General features: G+C 39.0%; 1 protein-coding gene across 6 annotated transcripts in view; it reads left to right on the top strand.

Annotated features, from left to right (window-relative positions):
• Nucleotides 1-25031, top strand: part of FHIT (fragile histidine triad diadenosine triphosphatase) — a 616279-nt gene that overhangs the window by 40133 nt on the left and 551115 nt on the right. For 5 of the 6 annotated variants that reach the window (XM_054076607.1, XM_054076605.1, XM_054076606.1 and 2 more), the window contains one exon: nucleotides 5761-5902. The gene's annotated coding sequence lies outside the window, so the exon portion shown is untranslated. Of the gene's footprint in view, nucleotides 1-4738; nucleotides 4758-5760; nucleotides 5903-25031 lie in introns of those variants that run through there. The other variant, XM_054076610.1, reaches the window with a different exon arrangement.

Genomic DNA, 25031 nt, shown 5'->3' on the forward strand with positions numbered 1-25031 from the left:
TCAAAATCCCCACTCTTCCTGACTAACTTTGGGAACCTCTTGTGGTGACTGCCAGTTACCTCAGCCGCTCAGGTTTCAGCTCTACCCTGATGGTTCCTGGAATGAACAGCTTCCTTTTGCCCTCTTTTCTTGAAGACAGAGAAGAACCAGGGTGCTGCGTAGTATATTGAAGTGATGTACAGTGAAACGTTTTAGTATTTGCACTAGAGCATCACTGGAAATGAGCTATACAGCTTTGTAGTCAGAACTCAATTCTGAACCGAGAGTTCTGGTGCACTGGCACATTGAGGACCTCTTTAAAGTTAATTGCAGCGTGCATAATTGCAGCTGACGACTATCTGATGATTTCTGTACATGCAGAGTAATAATTAATTCTGTGCATAGTTGAAGGAAAAGGCATATAATATGTAGCTTTTTTGTTATTTGGCTTGTGACTTTTATGTGGTGTTGAATATATTTTCAGTGCACCTAAAGTCACTCAAATACTACTTAGGGGCTGACATTTTACTTGACAGAGCGAGGTGTGTTTTCAAATAGGAATTATGTTCCAGAGTACTGTTTGAAATACTAAGCTTGTTTGTATTTCTATAGTATATCCATCTAAAGATCTCGCAGCATTTCATGAACGGTAGTGAATTAAGCCACACTGCAAGGCAGGTATTATCCCGATTTCACAGATTGCAGGGAGGTTAATTAACTTGCCCAGAGTCACTCAGTGAACTGTGATGAAATTGGTTTCTATTTAAAAATGTCTGGGTTTGCAGTCTCGTGCTTTAACCATTAGGCTGTGCTTCCAAAGTCATTTTTTTGTGGTTGAAAATAACGTTTGGCCTATTATCAAGTTATAATAAGCTTTGTCTATGCACAAAATACAGTTGAAGTGACAATGTTACTTTTAACTTTTAACCTAAGTACTTTGCAAGTTTTGAGTACAGGCAACTGAATGGAGTTTCATTGGACCTGGGTTTAAGCTATAAGAAACTTCAACTGGATCACTAGAAAACAGACTTAATGCAAAGCGTATGTCTGTATGCAAGGTTGTGCTAGCTTATGTGAAAGTATAAATTAAAACTACTGTCCCTGTTTGATCTCAGTTTCTAATAGAAACATTCTAATTTCACTTTAGTGCAGGGCAGATAACACATAAATTGTAAAGTGAGGGGAAAAGACATTTGTCAGATAGTTTTAAAAGTCATGTGTCCTGGTGATTCCATTCTTTAAATTGTAAAATGACCACTTCTAATTTAAGAAAATATAAAAAAAAAATATTTCTTGTTAAATGTTTTCACTCTTATTAATGAAAGATACAACTTCAGATGAGGAAACTCATAAGTAAAAATTTGTTGTGGTGAGAATCCATCTCTGTAGTTTTGCTGCCTTGATAGGAAAGTAAGTAATTTAGGAGAGAGGCTTTTTTTGTTGTTTGATTTATAGCCCTGCGCTCTTATGGCCAGGTATGCAGATCTGGTAGTAAAAGTGATAATGCTTGGGTCTTAAGAAACCTGCATCTTCTTCAGACTCTGTTTGGTTCTTTATGTATCCTTTGACAATTCACTTAAACTGGTTTTAGGATAGATTCCAGATTTGCAAAATTGACATAATACTTGTAAAATGCTTTGAAAGTTTGAAATCTATTATGATCAGGAAAATATGAGTTTTATTATAACAGTGTTAAAAGCTTTCAAAATAGGATAACCTTTATTTCAAACTCTTGATTCCATCTAATAAATCCCAGTTAAATGCAATTTTTTTGACGTTAACAAGGCTGGAATTTATCACTAATTTTCTTAATTAGTAGCACTTGACTTTATGCACCAAAATGCCTGATTTAAAAACTGTTACTTATTTGCAGTTTCAAAAAAAAATATATTTTAGGATGTGAAGGTTTTTTGAAATGCCATGTAAATGTCTCATCCTGATTGCTGATTACCAGTAATGCAACGCTATGTAGAGCATATAATTGTGGCACACAATGATCTTCCCTGGGAGCATTGCTGCTGCGAAGGTAATGCACTAAGTGCATAACTGAGTGCTAGAGCTTTAAATAGGAAAATTATGTGATGTGGCATTCTCATCTAATTTAAACTCATTTTTTCGGCTTCAAATGCAATACTTTTTTAAGATCCAGGTTAACAATTTGGGAGATTTGTCTTTTTCAGAAATAATTAAACCAATGAACCTTTCTGTACTTCCTCTTCCCTGTTTCACCTTTCCTGTACCTTGCTCTTGGTAGGCAAGCTTTGTACTTGTACTTCACTGCCTCTACACTGGTTTTCCTAGATTTCTTTCTTTTTGTCCAAGTAATGAGAAGGCTTCTAAGATAATCCTGAAGGTAATGGTCTACCTACTGCTGACTGTAACAATTTACAGTCTGTCTCTTCCCTCGTATCCGATTTGCATGGTGAGACCATGGTCTGCAAGTGCAATATAGTATAAATAATATGACATGCTGACCAGGAAAAACAGTTTGATGGAGTCACTGTTCCTCCAGCAGATTAGTCATTTGTTGCATATCGCTACTTGGAGTATCAGACTAGCCACAGCTCTAATACGGGTGCTGATAAAGTTGAGTTTTTTCAATAATGTATTTTGTAGGTTACTTTTGCAAGTTCCTTGCAGGTTCCTTTCTCTTTGCATTGTGCAAAGTTGTGACTTCAGTCAGAAGTGGATTGACTATGAAATGTTTAGTTTTGCTGTTGCTCAGGCTCCTGAGAGGGTTGGCTGACTGTTGAGTTACACAGGTGTGAGATTACTAGCGGATAACAGCTTCCGGTGTTTGCCAGCCTCTTCTCTTTGGCACGCAATGTGATGGCTGCTTTGGGCACAGAGCCACCAGGAGGAGTGGCTCTACATGTGTACGAACTAACTTATGAGTCAAACCATTCAGCAATTGCAAGAATACGTTGCAGACAAATCCAGAATGCCAGCCAAGAGTATACTCCAAGGTATGTCTAATCATGTTAGTGCTGCACTAAATCGAAAAAAGAAGTTATACATTTCAGCAGGGTATTTAACCCTGTATTGGTACCATTGGTCATGTACGGCATTCTTTGATTTGTAAATATGGGTCATATTTATATATGGTATATATATTTGGTATATATGGCTGCTTTGCAGAGGGACATAAAGCGGTCAGTTGGGCTGGCAGCATTGCATGTAGCTGATGCTCTTCCCCGTGGAAGAAATGGTGTCCTGTCAGATAGAAAATGGTTCTTGGTATATCCCACTGGCATGCTGAGAGCAGTACAAGCAAGAATTGGCACTCAGCTTTTCTGAAGAATGGGAGTTCAGTCTTGTCAATTGATTTATTTCTCAACAGAATTCAGTTTTATGGGATATTCTCAGAAGAAGGAGATGTAACTGTCCAGGGACCATGTGCCGTGGTAATACCGTGCTTCTGTGGTTAGGACAAAATTAATTTGTTGAGTATTATCTAATAGAAGGGGCAGGATTGTTATAGACCATTTGTTTTCTTAATATTGTCTTTAAATCTATTGAACATTGAGGTGTTATTGTCTATGCCACAAAAATATGACTTCATAGCCTAGGTCATTATATGCTGTCAGAAGTTTACTCTTCTTGAGGTTTGTGTGGATATGTTTGTGTGCCTCACGTTTGGAAATGAAGATTCTGAAGTTTTGGTGGTCCTGGTTTGGTTGGATGGGTAGGATTGTCATGGCCACCTTCCCTGAGTGTCTTCTATGTGAGCAGGTACCTGTTTGTCAGGCTGGAAACCCCTGCTGGCTAGGGGACAATTACAAGGATATAGTTGCTTTGTGATGTTGGCTGCAAACTCTGGTGTATGTGTGCTTGCCAAGGAATGCCGAAGCACTGCGCAGCTTTTGTCATGTAGCACCTGAATGGCTTTTGCAGAGGCAGTCAGGATGTAACTCTTAGCTACTGTGATAGCACCATGCAAAAATCACTGAGGCTTTCATTGCTAATTGTTTTATAGATAGATCTTGGCAAGTTATTTCACGGTTTCTTTGTGTTTGGTGTTGTTTCTTTGTGTTCTTGTGTGTTACCAGCAGTCCCAGTTATCTGGGGCCTTTGGGCTGACTGCCTGGGGGCAGGGAGGAGGGATTTTCCTCTTTCCTCTGTGCTTCCTGCAGCCTACAAGGTTTTCAGAGGTGCTTGAGCCTTTCCATAGGTTTTTTTCATGTTAATGCCCTTCCATGGTTAAATAATTACTAAAAGTAGTAATGCAGTTTATCTCAGCACTTGGGCTTGGGAAAACCAATACCTAGCACCAAGGGAGTGAGCATCAGAAAAGACTATGGGTTGATTAATGCTGACTTGGAAAGTTTTTATCCCTTCTCCAATTAATCTTGTTTTTACACATGCCTGCGGAGTGTCAGTAACATAAGAAGTCTTCCCTTCAGAATTATTGCACATCATAAAGGGATTTGTTTCATTAGTACTCAGACTTGTGGTGCTGTCTAGTGACTGAAATAATTTTGTGGCAGGCATCATAAAACATTAAAATCTACTGAAAAGAGGTCATGACAATTGAAAAGTTGGGAGGAAAACTGATTTTTCTTTTTAAAAGTAACTAGGGAAAATAGCCGAGTCCATACCATAACTGAAAGGCAGGGTGAGAAGCTGTGGAAGGTACGACTGCTCAGATGGCTGTTGGAGACAGTGATTTATGAAATATATAAGATTTTTCATTGACTTGCTTTGAGCATCACATGTTACAGAAATCTATAATACAGGAAGCAGAACATGTTGCTGCCTGACTTAAACATGGAAAAAATGTAAGTTGGAGTAAAAGGTTTGGGGTTTTTTTTTGTCAGACTCCCCCTCTTCCTTTTTTCCCTTGGTCCTTGCTTTCTGCTGTTCTGCTGTACATTCGATCAAGTACTTCACTGAAGAGCTCTGCAGTCTGAAGGTGAAAAAGTGTGGATTTGGAACTAAATACTGAAAATCTGGGCTGAGAAACACCTGATGCCTCTTTGTGTTTGTGGTTGGAATATAATAATCAAGTGTATCAGTGATAGAAAACTTTGGAGTAAAAATGAACAAAAAAGATGCTGTACCTGTGGTTCAGCAGCACATCTAGCTTAGTGTAGGAGTTATTTTGTGTTAATAAGAATGTGTTTCATGCCTAAAAATGATGTTAAACACAAACGAAATGCCCTTCTAACTGTTATAACAACTATGTGCTTCAAATTAATGTTGGCTTATAGCAGCTGTTACTGCCTCTGCATAACAGTCTTCGCAGGGGAATGCCTCACCTGTATCAAGTTGAGTCTGTGCATAAATCTTTGCAAGACTGGGGCTGTAGCATTTCATTAAATGCAAAATGGTAAACTTTTATAGTTCTGCGCTTAATGTTTTTGTACACCAATCTATAATTTCATTATGGCAGGGGAAATTGTCTGAGTTTTATGATAAGCTGTATAAACAATGACATTTGTTAAGTTGTTTTGAAGAGAGGGGATAAAATAAATTGAGCTTTTGCTAGCGCTGAAGCAAATCTGCTTTGCTATTTTTTAAACAGAGCTGACTGTATCCCTGCATACCCTGAGTTTGGGAATGGTGATTTAATGAGCCTCTTGTGTTGCTTGCTGCTTTTCTGTCCCTCTACTTCTGGTTCAAAGGAGAACGGTAAACAAAAGCTTATTTGCTTACAGGGTCTTGGTAAAGTGCAGTACCTATCCTGTCGTAGTCCTTCCTTTGCCATGTAGCTGTTTTGGTGCTCTCATTGATCGTGTCCTGTCTTTTGATGAGGACTGTAACATTTTCTCCTCTTCCTAGGCACGTCGCAGCCTCGTGAATTGACCGTGTCTCATTCATACTCAGAAGGAGTAAAAGGAGGTGCAGCGTGTGATTTCAAGCATCTCTAGAGGAGCGGGCTGGGCCTTGCTGCCGTTGGAGGGCACATAGGAGACTACGGAAGGTATGTACGTCTGCGTGACTAGAGACGCAAGGGCTGCTGATGTGCTTTAATGTCTCAAATCTAATTTTTTTAGGAAGCAAGGAACATGAGATCTTTAAGATCAGGCTCAAACTCTTAAAGGTTTTTATAAAAAATTAATGCTTGGTTTGTAAAAAAAGTTTTTTCTGCTTAGAGAAACAGCTTACAAACGTCAGTGTTTGAGTTCACTTGTAACCACATTTGAAGCGTGTTGCAACTGAATGTATGCACTCACGTGGTAGGCATGGTATCAAATTTTACAGACCTGAGCAGGTCAGAAACTTGTGACGTGGACTTGAGTTCTGGCAGGTAAGAGAGGAATTGCTATTCCAGTATTAGGTTACGATGCATATAAGCAGGGAAAGTTCATAATGAGGTTCAGTATGATAGAACGTGTATATATAGGCTGAGAGAGTTGGGGTTGTTCAGCCTGGACAAGGCTCCGAGGAGACCTTACGGCAACCTTCCAGTACGTGAAGGGCTACAGGAAAGCTGGGGAGGAGCTGTTTACAAAGATTTGTAGTGATAGGATGAGGGGGAACAGTATAAACTGGAGAGGGGCAGATTTAGACTAGACCTAAGGAGGGATTTCTTCACAGTGAGGGTGGTGAGGCCCTGGCCCAGGTTGCCCAGGGAAGTTGTGGCTGCCCCATCCCTGGAGGTGTTCCAGGCCAGGTTGGATGGGCCTTGGGCAGCCTGAGCCAGTGGGAGGTGTCCCTGCCCATGGCTGGGGGGTTGGAACTAGATGATCTTTAAGGTCCCTTCCAACCCAAACTATTTTAGGATTCTGTGACATATATATATGCCCAGTGCTATGTTCTGAATGTGGGCTGTTTTTTTTTTTTTAATTGTTTGCTTCTTTGAGTGTGTTTTGGTTTTTGGCTTTTCTTTTTTTTTTTTTTTTGGAAGTCATAGGAGGGACAAACTGGATGCACATGAATTAACATACTTTCAGTTGTGCATTTGGATAGCCATTTCTGTTCAGTGACTGTCAAAGTTGTTGCTCTGAAGCAAAGGTGACACTTCTCCAATTTTGAGTGGCGTTAATAGCCTTTCTTATGATTTTCATAATTTGAATTAAAAAATTAGGATTCAAAATGCAGTTCTAAATTTTTAAACTTCTTTGTGCAAAGAGTGAATTACTGATCATAGAATATATTAAGTATTTATTTTAAGAAAAGAAAATTAATTGTTTTTGTTAAATTCTATTGGGACTAAATTTTTCTTGAAGTTGTGCTGCACAGAGTTTTCTAAGACATATGTAAATGAACTCATTAGTGCACAGTGATACTGAGATCCTATTTTGGCCCTGGGATAACTTGTCTTTTCAAAGCTCAACCGAACCATTACTGATCTTTAAAAATATTTTTCCATTTCTTTAAATGTGATGTTATTTCTGTTTCTTCTTCCCATCTTATATATGTAGCACCCAACGTAAGGAAGATGGTTTCTTTTTTCCCCTTTATATTTTTAAGTAGATGTTCAAACAGATTTCAAAGTCAGTCTCACGGTTGGGCCAGTGGAGAGAGAAAAGTACACAAGGGCAAAGGGTGGACAGTGTACTCCGCAGATACTGGTAGTATAGAATTTATGGACTGATCCCAAGGGTATCTGAAGATAAGCAAGTACGTAAAGACCCACAGAACTGGCAGTTAAGTGGCAAACATAACATTTTATGTGATGCTGCACTCATTTTGATAAATTTGCTCAAAATAAATCTAAGCTCCCTACCTTCATTTTAGGTTTTTGTTGTTGCTAAAATAAATCTCTGTGTATTTGGAAATCTGCACTTGGCATTTAATATGTAAAGTTCATTTCCTACGCTTGTACCCATTCTTTTATAGATGTGGTTCTACAGAAACAGTTGTACAGAAATAGCAACATTTGCTTCTACCATTACTCTGCTGTGGTATTGTGAGGGTTTTTTAGTGGGGGATAAAAGTAGCTTGAGAAGCAGAACTAGGTAGAAATGGCATGAATAAACTAATTGCATCATAGGAACTCTTCGTTCCTGCTTCTGCAGCTGTAGGGTATTGGATCTGCTTGTACAATACCTGTTAATGTTCTAGAGCAGATCTGCAGTAACAGAATGGATGTCTTGAACAAAAGGGGGTTTTAAGGTAAATGAGGCTTCTCTTCTTACAGTTTCTTGCTTGCAATTGTTCAGTTTACCTGTATCGCTCCTCTTTAGCAATGTACGTGTAATTAAAAAGCACTGAAATCAAAACTGGAAAACTGAGCACTGAGTTCAGTTCCTGGTTGTTGCTTGTAACCTTGACATGGAGGCCAAAATCAGCTGTTTCAGTGTCTCTTAATATGCATTAATCGATGTTTTAGATAATTAATTTACTAGAGTGTAATTTAAATTCATAGTACAGAGATATTTTTTCAAACAAAATTATAGCTAGAGAGAAGTGCTGGAAATGGAAGTGCTTCCGCAGGTGAAAAAGTCACATAAATGTTTGAATCTTTCCCTTTGCCTTAAACCTTTATATTTTCTTATTTGTAACAGAAATAAAGATGATATTACTGCATATTGACAAACTCAGTTGTACTGTGTAGTTTACCTAGGAGTAAGTATTATCTGCCAAGTACAATAAAGTGACATGAGCCTTGTAAGTAAAACTCGTAATGATTGAAAACACCTTTCAAGATGCCTGTGGGGATACAGCACCATTTAATGTTTTTTTTAAAGTGTGTTCTTATTAGAATTACTGCATGCAGCTTGAAAATGTGAATAAAAGGGTACATAAATTCTGAATCCTAGCAGGTTTTCTATGCAGTCGGGCTGTATTGAGATGGAGTTATGAGATGGATGCCATTGTGGGTAATAGCATTAATTAGTGTGTGGAGGCCCAATAGCCTTTATACCAATTCTTTACCTTTTATCTTCAAGAAGCCACTTGCTGCTTTTCTAAACTGAGACTTCTCATATGTAAAAATGTAGCATTTGTTAATTGATTAATACGAGATTTATTATTCCGTCTTGCCTTCATTTCTTGGAGTAATGAGAACTCATCTAATTTTTTCCTTTGGTTTAGTTCAGGAGTAAGCACAACTTACTTACTCCTGAAACAGGAGTTTCACAACTGTGAAACTCATCTGTTCCTTCTTCTCTCCATTTTCTGCTCAGCGTTCTTTCCAGGGCAGGACTCTCTGTGGCCAAACCTCTGACTCTGTGTAGTCATCTACAAGCTTATCTTTTCACTGACTTAATGTACCGGGAGCTTTGACCTAAATGGCATGACTGAAAATTTGTCTTGGGAGAGCCCTAGAAGGTTAGTTCAGTCGAGTAGCTGTACCTCCAGCATAGGCTATTACAATTCTCCCAGGGGAATCTTTCACTAAGAACTGTGGAACACAAAAATAATTGATTTATACAGGACATTTTATGTGAATGAGTGAGGTTATATAAATGGATGTTAGTGAGGCTGGACTCGGTTAAGCAGTCCTGGAAGTCCCTTATGTTCCTGAGTTGTGTAAGTTGGTCCCCTCTGGCCCTTTATTATGATAATGTATCTTTGGTATCCTTCCCTAAATCACACACCTTCTGTAATGATGCTGTGTTTCTGTCTAACAGTCCTCTCTCCAAACTCATGTATAAATCTCAAACAAGTTTGGAAGAGAGCCTCAGATATTTGAGGTCTTGGAATTTCTGAGGGTAGGCACTGACCAGACATCATCTGCTTAAGATCATAACCAGGTTTTTATCCTGACAGCAGTGCACAGTTTTCTGTGCAACCAGCTGACATCCAAGGTTGTTGGCAGTCATGACCAGACCATCCTTATCTGCCTTCTTTGTTGGCAGCTTTGCAGCAGGAATTCTCGCAGCCCTTTCCATTTGGACAAGGTAACCAGTCTGAGAGAACAACATTTTCAGTTCCATTATGTGCTTCTCACTCACTCTAGGCCTTGATTGCTTCTGTCTCTCTTCAAGAGGACTTGCCTGTAATCACACAAAATTGGGCAAAAAGAGTTGAGTGTTAATATATCGAGGTAGCATATTGATAAATCAATGCTGCCTTCGCAACCATTGTTGCTCAAGTGCTTTACATGAAAAAAGAAATCATTACACCGCCAAGTAGCCCTTGGACAACTTAAATGCGTTGGTGGAGGAAAAATAAGTTGAATGAATTAAGGAGTTATTCAGAGTTACCTGAAAACTTTTCTCTTAGAGTGCTTGCTGAGTGTTACACCTTACTGTAGGACTCTGCAACAAGGTGACCCCGTGCTTCCTCCCTTGGGGTCATGCTAACTGCCTCAAGTGTGTGTGATTACGTTTATAAAGGTCAGAGTATTATCCCCTGAGGCTTCTAAGCATATGTATATTATCAGGCTGTGGGAGGAGGAAATACTAGATAGAGTTAACCAATGTTTTTTTTGGTTTAGAACTTTTCTGTGGATTTTAAAAATGCTTTCCTAATTAACGGAGGTTTTACTTGCCACTTAGCAGAAGACAGATGTTTTACTTCGCATCGCGGAACAATGTACTTTTAACGTAATAGGAGTTTGTTTATATTAAAGCTTTCTACGCCTCCCCTCTAGCTCCCCGAAAGTTCTTAGCCTTCAATAAACATGTACTTCAATACTGACATTTTTATAGTATTATTTATGTTAAGCTGTTTAAAATGAGGGTTGAAAATAAGGTTTTTGTTTCTTAATACCAAAGCATCTAAGCTTGTCCTGTGGCAGGAAGCTTCTCTCCATCTGAAATCCCGATGCAACTACATTTAAGATTTGCAGGTAGCCTTGGCAAAGCCAGCAAACTCAACCATTTCAGAGCAGTTGAAAGAGAACCCATGGGAGAAAAGATACTTAGAACGGGGTGTTCTGGAAGGTGGTGGGATTATAGATGAGAATCAAGTGTTTCAGATGCTGAGGTTCAGAGTAGCTTGAATTCAAAGTGCTGAAGATACTGTTTATAATATGTATAGTGTTCTTTAATTCAGATCTGCTGTGCTCTTAGATTTTGTGCTAATTGGTCTTATTCAGCTTTCTGGTGATGTATTAAAAATATGGTTGTAACACTCCTTTAATTGTATGTGCAATTCTCATCATGTCACTGATTTACTGTTAGGTGTTTTTCATTTCCAAAGTCTTTCAGCTTAATGTCAGCAGCCCCAGAGAAAGGGACTAACTAGTATCCCTAGAAATCAAGCATTCATGCTTGATTTAATTTTATATACAGAGAACTATTTCTAGAGGCCCCAGATCAAGTCATCTTGAAGTCGAGAATGTCTTTCCATAGATTTCTGCTGGCTTTAGATGTTTTCTAGAGAACCTAGTGATCTAACAGTATGAAGTGGGTTTTTTCCTCTCAAAAGTGTAAGCGCACCTTTGGGTATGTAGTTTATTGGAGAAGTGATAATAGATTAAAACATATCCCAGGGTATTTGGTAGGAGGGATTTCTAAAGCGGTATCTCATCTAAACCAGCTGTGTTGTTCAGTGCTACATTATTTGCGTTTTGGATTCTCTGACACGGCCATTATCCTCTGTCCTAGAGTGACCTCCCTCTATTCAACTGGGACATACGCCAGTCTCTAACAGTTCCTTTCAAACAGCATTTGCTCAGAGGACTGACTGCACTTGAGTGATTTGTACTCTTCAGGCTGTATTGTCCTTTCCCTTATTCTGCCCGTCTCCTGGAGCAGTTTTCCGGGCTGTGGACTTGATCAGTCCAAGTCTTTGTCCTACAGAATTTTGTCTTCCATAGGGAAAGTGTTTTGAAACTACTTTTCCTTTGCTAGGAGGTATATTTTTTTCATCTTAATATCTGTAGTTATATGGTGGATGTGATGTGTTTTACAACTTTTCAATATCGATGCCAGGTGGAAGCGTTCTATATGTCACTTCACATCTGAATCCTCTTGCGTACCATTTTGTTCCTGCAGTCTATAAGTCCCTCACTCTTTTGGACAGTTTTATGCAGCTGTTATCCCCAGAGGAACTTTCAGTGATGTTTTGGGCTCATTACTTGCTTTCTCATAACCCTTTCCCTCACCCCCCCCCCCCCCAACTGAAAAAAACTTGCTTTTCCCTCCAATCCCTTAGTTTTCTTTCGTTGCAGCCCAGCCTTTTCTGGTTTTACTCTTCTTTCATTCCATTATTTGCAAATAGTTTAGATGTGTATTAGGGAGGAGAAAGTCTTCTTATTTCATCTATAATATATATATGCTATATATATATGCACAGATATATGTGTATATAGTTTGTTAGAAGAGCACTTTCAGATAACTTGTACAATAGCGGTTTATTGTGTGCACAGTTTGAACTGTGGGTTTTTCTCCCCCCTTATTCAGTGCTGGCATTGTGTCTCGGTCAAACAGTTTTTGATTTTATAATTGACTTGTTTAGTGGCTCAGGCACCTCCTCCTGCAGCCAGATTTGTCACCCATCGCCTTTACAATGGACACACAGCTCTCAAGTATAACATTAGCACAGATTGATGCCACACGGTGCTGAAGCTGTGCTTTGCTCTCTGTTTACTGCCATAGGTAAGACAGGAAACTAAGTTACGTTCCAAGTCTAAATTGGTGAACTTTGTATGATAGGGGAATGAGTGAAAGCTGCTCAGGGAGGCTTCAACTGCACCACCAAAAGTTAAACAAGAATTTGTCATATTATGGCTTCCCTGTTAGCCCTACTGGTGGTTGAAGGGTATTCATTTTTTTTGGGTTTTCTTTGTGTAAGTTTTCCAACCCCCCCCCGTTATTACTCTGATAAAACTTTTCCAAAGAGGTTTTAACTTGGCTGCATAGAAATCTCTTCCTTGGTTAAGTCTAACCTGAATTCTAGAATACATTTCTCTAATCAAATGTGACAGACAGCTGTTTGAGAGTTAGGGTTATTTCTAGCCCCTGAAGCTGCAAATATCACAGTGCTGAGGAATAAAGGAAAGACTGGAGTGAAAGTATTAGATTTGAGTTCAGCAGGTATGATCTCAGTTCCTGGCTCTTGCTCCATATTGACTTCCTGCTTGGCACTGGTAAAGTAATTTTGATTTTGTCCGATATTTTGAGGATTTTATATTCATAAATCATCCCCCTGACTTTCAAAGTCGAAGGAATTTAGGTGTGGGAAGTAGATTATTTTGAAAAGCCTTACTTTTCATTCTTCTCTACCATCTAAGGGACAGATGGTGGTGGTGCTTAGGGACATGGTTGAGTAGTGGACCTGGCAGTGTCAGGGTAAGGGCTGGACTCGGTGATCTTAAAGTTCTTTTCCAACATAGATGATTCTGTCATTCTGATAATTCCATTTCTGTACCTCCTTTTTTAATGCACATGATCTTCACTGAGCAGGGAAACTGCACTTTGCACATGGACAGTGACCATGCCAGTTGGACTGGAACTGCTGGAGAGTTCCAGAACTCGTAGAAGGCTGTAGGGGATTCATTGATGGAAGTGCTCTATGCTGTGTTAAACATCGATCGAGATCATGAAAGGCATTGGATTTATTTAAAAAATGCATTTGTATAGGTACTAAGTAAAAGTTATTGTGCCAGCAGTTTTCTTAGTGGTATGCTCAGATGAGAAAACCGAAACCATGTAATGCAAGTTTGATATGAACTATTTATGGCAACTGTAATCACTGCATGAAAACTCAAAGGAGGAGGACTTTGTTTTAGCTCTTGAGTAGACAATTAAAAGAACAAAATACAACCCAGCAACAAGAACTCAACTTGCCTGGATGCACAAAGTACGAAAAGAGTTTTTGTAAGCACTGGGTTGTCTTAAACGTCTTGCTAAGGAGCTGGCCAGAACTGGATTTCGGTCTGAGTTAATGTCAGAACTGATAATAAGAGCTCTCAGCAAGCAGCGATAGTAATAACCCGGATTCCTTGGTATCTCAAGAATTCCAGGAAGTACTGTGTTTCCCCGAGACACAGTGACTCCTGCTGTCATATGGAAATGTATTTGTCTTCAGAAGACTAATAGGCTCAAATCAAAATGATCTCATATGATGCATAAAAAACTGGAGACTGGAACAGGCGGTTGGCTGTGCCAGCTGGAGCAGTACGCCTCACCCCTGTGACTACCCGTTAGGCTGTGCTTTACAAAATAGCAAAATAGAGATGTACTTTGCTTGTGGACAACTGTGGAATCACTTTAATTAGTTTTTCAATGTAAAAGCTGTTAAAATGAGATAAGAGATATAAGGTTTTTTAATACTGGATACAGAGTTTTAAAACATCAAGGCTTTTATCAGTGGAACAAGCGGGGGTCTTATTTATGATGATGCACAACAGCTTTATATATGTTCATCTTACATTGGCTGTTCCTTAGGAAGGCTGTAGTTTAGGATGCAGCAGCTGACTAGATTGTGTGTGCAAAAATTAGAAATGCTGCTGGATATTGCTAGAGCCTTTCAGTTGAAAACCTATTGGAGGCTGTTAAAAAACATGGGAAACTATCCCATGGCGTGAGGTAATACAATTATTGTTGCAACTTCAGGAATTTTATATTGGTAAAATTATTAGAGGGCATGCATTCAGTTCATCTAGTTTGAAATTCTAAATACTATAGATGTCACCAAAAAAGAGAAGGCTAGGAAGGTTTACTTTTGGGCATAGGAATAGCGCAGAATTGTGCGGCAGTATTAAGTGTGTAGGTTTCTTCCCTCCCTCATCCCTTAACTGTTGTATGCAACGGACAGTTAAGTTGCAGTGGCCAGGCGACTCTGATGCCTAATTTATTCAGCATTTAATTTAATTCACTAAAGGTGACCTTGTTGTGTTTCCCTACAGAAACACAGACTTTGCTGGTTCTGATTACCCAGGCTTGTGTTGGAACTTCCATGGTACAAAGGACCTGGCAGTTGTACCCCCATCCATTATGGCCTGACTTTTGAACTTTCATTTACCTGACTTGGCACTATTTTAATATCCTCATCAAAGTTGCTCACTTTTCTAAAGTAAACTAAACTTTTCTCAGCTGTGCAAGCTACCTCAAAGACCAGTATCGTGCAGAAACCTATTGGACAGTTAGTGGGTGAGAACACAGGATGGTGAGGCCGTTGGTGTGGTGGGGTGTTGGTGGGGTTTGAGTCTCTGATCTACAGGGGAATTACTTTGTGATATATATTCATAGCTTGAATATATAATGTGGAGCCTGCTCTCACAAGAGAAAGTACTGTGCTTTGGCAGACTGATAGAGGCTGTGTCTGTGCCTGTTGCTGGTTTTGGAGGGGTTGGTGGTGTTTGTAGTTGTTTTTTGCCAGTCAGGTGTCCTTTGGAAGACCTGGGAACTGATCCTTCCTGCTTTCCCAGGGGGTGGAAATAAAATATCTGCTCAGACAGAGATGACAAGGTTTCCCTCTTTTTGTCTTGTACTCATCCCATACTTAAGGATGTACGAAAAAAACTGATTGATTGACAAAGCCTTTCATCTCCTGTCTGGCTCTAAGTCAGTCTTATTGGAAAGTTTTAATCAGTAAAACTCTGGGTTACTTTTCCTCAGTAGTAAATTCCAAAAGTAAATCTAAGTAGTTAGTGTGAAATACTCTGCATCTTTTTTTTATTTCTATATAAGGTGTAATAGAATAGCAGTAATTTTGTTCTGTGTTCAGCTTTAATGTAGTGTAAGAATCAAATCTAATTGACATATTTCAATTTTCCAATAGAAGCTCGACTCTAATTTGATGTTTAGATACAGGTTGAATCTTGTGTCTTTGCATATTAATAAGTATTCTAGAAAGGTGTCTGGTTTTCACAACAATAAATTGTAACAACTTCTGTTTGTACAGCATTAAAAAAACATCTGGTGTTATCAAAACTCACACAAAATGAACTCAGAAGACTGTCCTTTTCTACTCATAATGACTTCAACTGTTTATTTTATCCTTGAATAATAATAATAAAAGTGTGTATATGATATTATTAAGACACCAGCATTATTGGATTGTGGTATTACATACAAGTTGAGGAGCTGCTTTTGCTTCCACAACTATTAGATAGAGTTGGATTTTGGTTTGTTGCAAATATACATATCCAAGTGAAAAAGCGCTGTGTAAAAGCAACTTCCTTCAGACTTCTGGAGAACTCTGTGTGTTTTTATAGTGGTTACACTTAAGCGTGTCTTGCAAGAAGTACTCCAGAACTACTTTTTTTGAAAATGCCATGGATAAAATTTTAGAAGCTGGCTGTGCATGTTTGCAGCAGTGCGATCTGCCTGCAGAGAACAGAACAGCGATTTGCTTGGGCTGAAAATGTTCACCTTTCCGTGTGCTGCAGATGTGTGGTATTAGCTCTTCATCAATACAGGCCCTCTCTAGGTGAACTCTCACCTTTGTTAACCTGGTTTGTACTTCTAGTTAATTGTTTCAGAATGTTCTAATATTTAAAGTAGCAGTGAATAGGAGACATTAGCTAATTAAGAAGACTGTTCATGATGCGTGCCTGCTCCTCAGTCTACAGAGTACAACTGATTCTTTCTTTAACCCTCTGAAGATGGAGGATTATAGTGGAAATTCAGATGGAAAGCAGGATGGTTGTAAATAAGGTTTAATCTCCTTTGAATCCACGTGAAATAGAAATGACTGAGAGGAATGGAAGTGACCCTAGGGGACAGAAGGAACAGCCAGTTTGGAGCTGTGCTCCTCTGCATAATGGCATTCCTCAGAGTAGTTCTTTCAGACAATGGTTACAGCTTTTCACAGCAGCAGCATCTTAACTTTGGTATTATGGAAATTCCTCAAGAAAAATGATTTCTCAGTCACTGGATTTTCTTCTCTGCCACATAAAAAAATTCCAGAGGGTTGTTTAGGATGGCAGGCAAGATGAGTGTGGAAAGATGAGTAGTTTGGTGTCATCTGTCCTCCCCCCAGTACCTGTACTCTGCTGTGTCTTGGCCGAATCTCATCTATCTTAGCTGTGCTTTTGTGAGTGCAATAGAAAGACAGCTGTGGGTTGGAAGGGGATCTTGCATCAATTGCTAAAGCTGGGAAACGCGTATGGCTGTCTCAGAGGATGTTTGCTCTGGAAATATAGAACTCTGAGCATAATATTGTAATAATAATAATTTTAAAAATAGTGAATCCTGTATAATTTTGAAAACATAAACAAGTGATGACACATTTGCAGACTCCTGTCTTAATCTCATGTATAAGAAGGTTACCAAATAAACACTGTGTTGATAGTAAGAGATGGACCTGTTGGAGCAGGTCCAGAGGAGGCCACAAAAATGATCCAAGGGCTGAGGACAGGCTGAGAGAGTTGGGGTTGTTTGCCTGGAGAAGAGAAGGCTGCGGTGAGAGCTTTATGAGCAGGAAGGTGTAGTCCTCTGTGAGCTGGCATCATTAGTGATAACATTTTTGGTTGTATTTAATGGTCTTGCTTTTTTTTTCCCCAATTTCAGCCTTTATGTTTGGTTCTCCTCTTTTTTCCTGACCAGTTGCTATTTTAGAACTGAAAAGCTGAGTCTTGCATTGAGAATGTCTGCACTTTTCATATAACACCAGGTGGGCATCATACTTACTTGTGAAGTGCTTCAGGTCAGTGTTCTTGGAATATTGATTTAAACCATGTGCCACTCAGTTGTTTTCATGGACTGAGAAAGTCTTATGGTCTCTTTTGCTCCAAAATGAAGATCTTATACGTAACTGCAAGCATACTTTGTACATCAGTGAGCAGAGTACAGATGCACTGACTTAAGATCAATTTGTAATTAAAGGTTTGGTTGTTATTTTGCAGGGTGGGGTCACAGAAATATTTCAGAGTATTGCTTGATTTGTGTTTTTTTACAGTGATTTAGAAGAATATGTTGAAATTGTCTTCTTGGCTTTAATATGTGCTGATTTTTGTTTTGTTAACATTACCATATTACAGAAGCCTTAAAGCAAAAAAAATTTTTGTCTAAAATTAAATTATCAGAGTGGAAGTAAACAGCAATCCCTAACATCAAATGTCCTGAGAAATCTTATGTCTGAAAGTGCTATAATATCCTACAGCTGTTATCTTCAAATTTTCATGTTAAGGCACTTGGTGTTATGATGGTTCATGTGCACACTGAAATGGTGTCAGTATTTTCACGAGAGCAACTCATGCCATCTTCAGTCAGCTCCTCCTCTTCCTCCTGCCAGTCTCCTTTACCTTCTGTAAGTTCTCTAAATTCCCTCTTTTCTCCCCTGTAACCTTTGAGAATCTGTTACAATTGTTCTGTCCTTGTATTTACATGTGACACCATAACGCGTAGTCACCTTAGCTCACGCTGTGTTTGTTTGAGTGGATGTCTGAGAGCTTCTTAAATGCTGCACTGAGGCGAACTGTGTTTGTCTGAAACCAAGCCTGTGGAAACAAGATAGAAAGCAAGCAAGAGCTGAATCTTTCTCAAAAAAGGTTAGTCTTCCTATGTGGTTTAATTGAAAAAGCAGCATGTTGGACAAGCTGTTATCCTTGTCTTGCTATTCCCTTAAATCTGAAGTTCTTGTAGGCTGTGGTAGCTGCTTAAATAACATGGCAGCTAACACCTCTTGACAACTCCCTGCAGAGCTGCTTTTTTTCAGATCTGATCAGTGCTGCTTACCAGTGGACGTTTGTATTTTGTTAAAAACTAAGTTTTGGACTGTTTGAGCAACAAGGACCAGAAGAAGAGAGCCTTCTGACTGCTCCTCTCAGGAATACCGCTGTTTGGCTGTGGATGTCTTCAGCTCAGTCGGCCATCGTGGTATTGTGAAGCTTACATGCTTTCTGCAGGCTCTGTGATCAGCTAGCGAGCTGCCCGGCACGTGTTTTGCCAGAAGAAAATGATGATGCGTGTCAGATGGCTTTTGGATTCCAGCCTCCTTCCAATAAAATACACGTTTATCCTTCTCCAGTGGCAAGTGCAATAGCTGCGGTGAGGGAATCCTTTCTCAGTCTTTCCAGGCGTGGCTCCATATGTCACAGTCATATTTCCTTCTCTCTTGGGATTCAACTCATAATTCCTTTTGGCTTTTCAAAGGTTTTTTTACTTCTGACACCGCTGCAGAGCTGGAGGGGGCGTGGGCAGGGTGTTAAATCAATGAAATCATATGATCATGGAATCATAGAATAGTTTGGGTTGGAAAGAACCTTAAAGATCATCTAGTTCCAACACTCCTGGCACGGGCAGGGACATGCCACTGAATCAGGCTGCCCAAGGCCCATCCAACCTGGCCTTGAACACCTCCAGGGATGGGGCAGCCACAGCTTCCCTGGGCAACCTGGGCCAGGGCCTCACCACCCTCATGGTGAAGAAATTCCTCCTTATGTCCAGTCTAAATCTGCCCCTCTCCAGTTTATACCCATTGCCCCTCGTCCTGTCACCACAAGCCTTTATGAAAAGTCCCTCTCCAGCTTTCTTGTAGCCCTTTCAGATACTGGAAGGTTGCTCTAAGGTCTCCTCGGAGCCTTCTCTTCTCCAGGTTGAACAACGCCAACTCTCTCAGCCTGTCCTCGTATGGGAGGTGCTCCAGCCCTTGGATCATCTTTGTGTTATCCAGTACTGAGTTGCCCCAACACAGGCCTTTATGAATGATCCAGTGGCTTGGAAAGGAGCTTCAACTCTTTCAGTTACCTGAGAGTTTTAAGGACCTTAAGTACTTACGGCATTTATCCAAAGAAAGGTGGTTTAGCAAATTCATACAAAAATAAACAAGTAAATGCTGGCAAATTACAGGAGCTGTTAACATTTAGTGCAATACTTCTCCAGGATAGGAACAAAGCAGCTGCCGTCTTCTGAGAAGTTAATGTGCTCAGGACCGCATAGGCAATTGATCTAGATTTGGAAAAAGGACTAGTACCTTTTACAAGAATATATGCAGAAATAGAGGAAAAATAGTAATTTGCAGAAAAAAATCCACATAGAGCTTTTCATAATTTATGTTCTTTAAGATTTATAAGAAGAAGAAGGTGTTCCACAGTACTTTTTTATTTGCAGAGATGAAGATCTAAAATTTTATTATGGATACAACTTAAGGTAAAAGCATTTCATTCAGGGAGAGCATCATGGTTTTTATTGAGTACTTAGACTGACATACCTGCCTATTGTTACTGTTAAATTAAATTTCATTTTGACAGCTGACCACCGAGTCACTCTTCCAGGGACTATTTTGTTCTTAGAGTGAATGTGACATAAGGAAAATGGTTTATCTGTGAATATTATTACTTGTAGATTTTTCATTCTTTCAAATATGCTTTAACAGGCTTCAGGATTCTTGGAAGAGTGCTTTTTTCATTCTCTTTTTTTTCAGTGTGAAAGTTGTGAAGTCGTGAAAGCTTAGGTTTTCCTCGGTTAATGTAGCCTTTGAGATTCTCAGCTTCTTGGCGGCGTGTCTCTAAAGATTTTTTTTTTTGTTTTTTTTTCCCCCCAAGCCATAGATGAGTAAACAGGTATATACTTGCCAGGGAAAAAGAGATGCGTGAAGACAGCAAGGGGAACTAATCCCTAGGGTTAAAAATTAGATTGTTTCTGTTCCCCGCTCTCCATTCCCCTTCACTCACACTTTTTAATGGACTTTTCCCTTGTTAATTGAAAAAATGAATGGTTTAAAATACACATATTTCAGGGAAGTAGAATGACTCTTGTCTGAGTAAAGCATTGTCATAGGAGAAGTTTCTTGAAGCATAAAAGAAAAGCTGATATGTACTGATGACAAGGAGTTGAGTAAAAATAGTATATTTACTGACTGCGAGGTATTCTAATTTTACAGATATAAGGCACACCAGATCTGTGATGACAATGCGACGGTTACAGAAACTTGATTTCATGTAGCCATAGTTGAGTGTCCCTTTACACTCTGGATTCTGAATTGTTGTCTGCAGAGCTTTGCATTTAGAATTTATATTCAAAACGATGTTGTTTGCTATAAATTGGGAAACAAACCTCAGTATCTACTCTTTTTCAAATCAGATTCACATTAATATCATCAAGTAAAATAATGATGTGTGGGGTCTTTTTTTTGACTGTCTTTAGTTTGTGACAGATGCTTCAAGTTCTTGTTTTCCCTTTATGCGTGTGACTGTAGGAATGCTTAGTGGTAAGTGACTATGTATGTACAAAAATACTTGTAAGTAAAACTGTGTTTGATCTGCTCGTTTAAAACTGTGCAATAGTATTTAGACTGTGAGCTACAGGTATGAGAAATTCCATGTTAGGTGATTTGTGTCTAATGTTGATGAGGAGTTGTGAGCACATGGAAAAGTATTTCCTAAGCCCTTCTAGTAAACTGCTAATAAAAATAATTCTTAGCTCTTGTTGCAGTATTAATTCAGCTTGTTAGATAGCATCTATCACTGCTATGTTGAAACAAGCTGATGTGGTTTCTGTGGCACTGATAGTGATATGTTTAGTAAATGTGACTAAGAATTTAATTGTATAGAGTACTGAATTTAATTAGCCTGTACATTTGTCCTGGTAGTGTCTTCCTTCCTAAGAACAAAAGTGCTATTTATATATCTGATCTATGTCCTGAGTTTCCTCCCAAATTCCTTTTCCCTGAAAGTGGAATTTTTCTAAAACACTTTTTACGTAAAATTAGTCTTCCCACAAGATATCTTCAGTAGTTAGAGAGTTAGCAACGGAGTTTGAGCCTAGGCTGGAATTGAGACCTGGCCTTGTGAGGGCTGTTGCTGTGTACAGACTTGCAGAGAGCATCACATCTTACCAGAACAACTGAAGATATAATGTCTATTTTTTTGAGTCTATTTTCAAAGGAGTCTCATCTCTGTGTGGAGAGAAGCTTTCAGATTAAAGGCTTTGAATGAGCATGCCGTATTGGGATGAGGATCTCAGCTACAGAGAGCTGAATCCAGTTGCTAGGGGTGTCTGCTCAGCTTCTTTGGACTGATCTTAACCAGGGTTGAGTAAGATCCCTTTCCTCATCACTGCTGCCCAGTTCTCAAGTGGACAGATGATGTAGGTGAGAAGCAGATTGCTCCGCAGGTGTCATCCTTTTCTGGTGTCATCGCTCCTTAGGGAAAGTGAGGCAGAGCACTGGCGCAGTTTCCGATGGCTGGCTGCTGTGTGCAAAGTGCATTTCTCAGACAAGGAGGATGGTATGATGGCAGGTCTTTAAGCTGACTTTGCCCTTCTTTCTTAAAGATTGCTGCGTAGACAAGGAGTCAGAGAGAAACATGTGTCACAATCCCAGCAGGGGCTTTTTGGGAACAACCAGGGTCCTGCATGGCTCAGCAGCAGTGTGGGTGGCCGTCTGATCTTAGGGCTGAACTGTTAGATCGGGTGTGAAAGAAGGAAGCTGTCTCTTCTCAATACTGTTCAGCTTATGTGTAGAATGCAATTATCACTCTTTTGATCTTTCCAGATGATTTTAATTTTCTGCTTTTAAAACCTCTTGTCAGCCAGGTATATTCATGCTTGGGTTTGATTTGCCTCATTAATGTCTGTGTAGACTAAGTGATGACCATTATTACTTTTGTTGTTAGAATCAGCAGTGTAACTGCAGAGGAAAAAGCCACAGCTATTGGGTAGACATTAAAGAAATGTTTCTTGTTTGATGTTCAACTTGTCATGCCTTTTTTCTCACTGGGTCAAAATCTTCCTTTGTTCTTCTGAACATTTCAGGAATTAGGCTACATAGAAATGACACTTGCTCCCAAATGTGGGGGTACCTAACTGCAGCCGTCCCTGGAGTAGAGCTCACCAATGACATGAATAAATGAGGAGGCTTTTCATATCTGTGAGAAGCTTACAAAGCAGCTTGCACTCTCTGACAATTGAGGCTTAATTGGTTGAGATTTAAAGAACCTTAAGATAACATTTATTCCTGGCCTTTTTTCCCCTAGTTTTTAATATTTCTTGCCTGAGAGCTTTCTAGCATTAATTCACTGATATTTTGAAATATAAATAAATAGAAAATTGCTGTTTTTAATGAAGAGTGTTTTATATATAGAAGTGTGTGTATATATAAAGAACTTGATTTGTTTAAAAAATAATATTTTAAGATTTCAGGGGTGGGTAGTTTGGAGCTTGAGACTAACCGAACTCTAGAATTCAGAGGCTATTATTTATTGCAGTCTTAACTTCCAGCCTTTTAAAAAAGATATTTTTTCCTTCAATATATATATATGTCTGTTTTCATGTATGCCTTATTCCTCACGCAGTGGTGGAGACTGAGGTTTTTGTTTCCAAGTATCCTTGGGTATCCATTTCATCTCCTCAGAGCATTATGGGGAAAAGACCCTCATTGTGGAAGGAGCATTTTTTTTTTTGTCTGTGTGCACACATATGTGTCTCCTTCACTTCAAGGTGTGCAATAATAATTCCCCGGTGCTTTCCTCTGTTAACAAGGTTCCATGATAGAAAACTGCTTCTAAGTGTAAGAGAGTGTAAAAGGGGTCAAAAACTGTCTTTGGAGCTAGTAGATGAATAGGAAGAGCAGTAGGCTTTAGGGTAATAGAAGTACATTTTCTACTTGTATCTCGAATTATTGCAGGTATTGGCAATCAAGTCAGTTATTTGCCAAACAGTTGTAGGAAATCAAAAGATGTTCTAAGAGCTGGTGTGTAAAATATCTTTGAAATAATGAGATCTGACTAACTATGCATTTTCACAAACTACATTTCTCAAGGTTTGTAGAAGATTGTTCTGACTGATGGGTGGGTTCTCTCTTAGCAGAGAATGTGGTAAGCCCTCCTCTCGGTCCCATTCCGGTGTTGGATAAGAGCATAAGTAATTCATCATCTCTCTATAGAGTCCCGGTAATCTGTTACTAATGTTTGCATTCAAGTAAACGTAACTAAAGCTGACAGATGTAGAAACTGTTGCATTCACATCCCAGTGATGCAGTGAGGTGTAAGAAATGGTGAGGAACTGTAAAGTACAGCCTTTTGTGAAGCCTAATGACAGCATCTAACTTTATGATGAGAACACATTATTGTGAATGTCAGTGCACAGAGAATTGTTTAGACAGACTGTGATTATGATTGCTAAAGAAATATCAAAAGCAATAAAATATAGAACAACAATCTTCAATTGGTTTTGTTATGATTCAGATGTTATCACTTGTGTCATATCATTTCATACAGAGAATCATGTTTAGTGTGACAGGTGATTCTTCAAAAGGAAGTCATGTTATAAAGGTTTGCTTTTACTTTTAATATCATAAAGACTTTGTATGGATGCTGATATATATTTTGTCTAAAACCCCATATTATATGAGAATTAGAAATGGAAGAAACTTTGAATTAGTTAAACTATTGGTTTTTTTGTGAGTGAAGTTTGAGGCTCCAGTTAACTTTCATTAGTAATTAAAAGATCACTTCTGAACAGAATTGATTTGAACAATAGTCATACTTCGTGGAAATAATTTACTAAAGGGACCGTCTGATTGTATTTGCTTCTGCAAATCAAGCAAACCAAAGGAAGCTGCTTTGTGTTGGTCACCGATGGCAAAAGTTTATATTTATGAACACTTCTGGTTTCATCAGGATTAGTTTTGTATTCTGCCTAAGATACATTAAACTACTTTTCATCTAATAAATTGCATTACTTTGCAGTATAATTATATTTTTTGAAAGAAGGTGATCTCCTTGTAAAATAATTAGTCACTATGTATGGGAGTTAGTAAAACACCTTTGCGTTCTTGAAACTGAAAATAAATTGCAAACCTTTGATCTCATTATCTAAATGATAACTTTACTAGCAAAACTCAGAGGTTAGTGGCATTCTCACTCAAAAAGTAGAGCTCTAGGATCAAACAGCTCAGAACATAACAGATTTGTTCTAAATGTAGCTAGATGTGAAACAGGCAGTGCTTGCTACTCATTGGTAGAATGATGACAAGTTCCAGCAAGTCTCTTTCCTGTCTGAGCACCAAATGGTCCTCCCTGTCCTTTCTGAATGAGTTAGGCTATCATTAAAGCAAATGAAAATACCACATTATTAATTTTTGGTTTAAATACTTTGAAAAATAAGAAACAAAACATATTGCAGGACTGGGACAGTCATTTTGTGAAACAGTGCTGATCAGAGTGGCGGTACTTTAAGCTTTTGCTGTGTTGCATCTGTGTAGAGAGAGAACTTAAAGAACTGTGCCATTTCATCAGTTCTGTCTCTTTTCAGTGGATGTGCCTGTTGTGTGCAGTTGTGCCTGCACACAGACACAGAAAGCAGGAGGAGACAGGGCAAAAAAAA

The sequence above is a fragment of the Cuculus canorus genome, chromosome 11, assembly GCF_017976375.1.
Source record: "Cuculus canorus isolate bCucCan1 chromosome 11, bCucCan1.pri, whole genome shotgun sequence".
NCBI classification, from domain to species: domain Eukaryota; kingdom Metazoa; phylum Chordata; class Aves; order Cuculiformes; family Cuculidae; genus Cuculus; species Cuculus canorus.